A 2,038-nucleotide genomic window follows, 5' to 3' on the forward strand; every position below is an offset into this window, starting at 1 on the left:
AGCCAGGTGAAGGGCTTTGAGACGCCACCTTATATTCTGAGTCTTAGTTTCTTCATCTTCAAAATAATAAGAGTGAATCAGATGATCCCTAGGGTCCCTGAAGTTCCAAATGACTATGATTCGATGCTCATTTTTCTGAAGTGTGGGCTGGGAGGGCAAGGATGGGCGGCATAAGTATGAAAGAAACGTATTTAGAGATTTTCCAGAAATGCCCACTCCTACAAATTAATGAAAAAGAACGAAGTTATGGCCACATAGGAATTTGCTGTGGATATGGTCCCAAGGGCCCTAAGTGTTATCTGTCTAGGAAGGTGGTATGTAGAGAGTGAAGGAATGAGACAGGCTTTCCTGAGGATTAAATTACTTCTAAGCACCTAATTTTAGATCTGAAGAGGACTTTCATCATCACGTACTCAATAACAATAACAATAATTACCTATAACTATGGCCTATGAACTCTGCAAGGTATTTTTGCATGCATTATCCCATTTCATCCTCATAATAATGCTTTGAGATATATAATCATATTATTCCCTTTTTGTAGCTATTGTTTTTTTTGTGTGTGTGTGTGTTGGGTTTTTTTGTTATGATCTGAATAAGTCCCCATTTGAAAATAGTTGGAGTTTAGTATTTGCCTTTTTTAATAAAGCAGAGAAATCTGAATACCAATGTTGTTGACTCCAAAGCTATTTCTCCATTTTCTCACTGCATATTAAGGGAAATAATGGGTTCCAAAGGAAATGTTGATTGGGAGTTAATTACATAATTGCATCCAAAACAATTTAGTTTATTAATGTACCAGTGCAAGAGAGGCTTTTCTACCACACAGGCTGGTGAAAATTCAGAGGCACTCATTGAAGCAAAGTTGCATTGACCTGGGAGAAGACAGGAAGTGGATAAAGATTTATACGCAAGATTGTCTTCGTAACATTGTTGAATCAGACTTAAGAGCCATCAAGTGGCTCCTGTTCAGGAGCCCATTTTCCCCTCATGGACTGGGGTTTGAAGGGAGACACAACTGACATTTGTTGACCTCCTCCTGGGAGGCAGGCCCTGGGCTTGGTCCTCTCCACACTGCATCTCATTTAATCTCCAAGGGAAATAGGTAGGATTGATTCCATGTTACAGAGGAGGAACAGAGAGGTCCACTTGCTCAAGGCCACACAGGCAGGAAAGGTGGATGGAGCTGTGAATCCAGGTTTGTCACCCACCAGAGCCCAAGGTCGTGAAATGCGGCGGGAGAGTGGTATGTCTGTTTTCCCAGTTGCGTGATGGGAACCATGTTTTATTCTGTGAGCCGGCAAACAGCTGAGAACAGAGTTTAACCCCAAGAAAATTAGTTGAGTAGGCCCTATAATAACTAAACCTATTTTCATTCTCCAAAGGTTTCCTCTGGAAGCTCCAGACCCGTGTTGAAAGCAACCTTCTTGTAAGCTTTACTGAGCTGATATCTGGGCTCTGGGCTTTTTGCCTCAAAGGATATAGATGGAAACCTCTTGATTTCCTAGCATGAGGAAGAGAAAATCAGACAAGGAAGATGCCCTGGTTGATCTGCTTTTGTTTTTCTGTTTTTTGTTTTTGTCTCAAGGAAAGCTTATGAATTAGGTCATTTTATTTATTTATTTATTTATTTATTTATTTGGCCATTTCAATATGATGTTGAATCAGAAACACTCTCCTTGAAGTGAGAGGAAGCGGAGAGAACAGTTGCAGATCACTCTGATTGGGGAACAGAGGAAGAGAAAACGTTTAGTTATCCCTGTTCAGCAGAAGGTAGTGGAGTGGGCTTGGTTCACCTGAAAGCAACTAGTGCTTCTTAGGTCAATTCTCTTCCTTCCCTTCCATTCAAGTTCGGTTTGTAAATTCCAAAAAATCTCCAGGGAGGCAGATAGCAAAAACTTCCTCTTAGTAACCCTCTAAGCCCATCTCAGCACTTAATAACCCTTCTGTAAGGACGTTTTCCCTCTAGAGCGAACCTAAATCATTATGCTGCACGTTAATTCCATTTCCTCTCTTTTCTCCAGCGAGGAGAAGGAAC

Source organism: Canis aureus, chromosome 11, assembly GCF_053574225.1.
Source record: "Canis aureus isolate CA01 chromosome 11, VMU_Caureus_v.1.0, whole genome shotgun sequence".
NCBI classification, from domain to species: domain Eukaryota; kingdom Metazoa; phylum Chordata; class Mammalia; order Carnivora; family Canidae; genus Canis; species Canis aureus.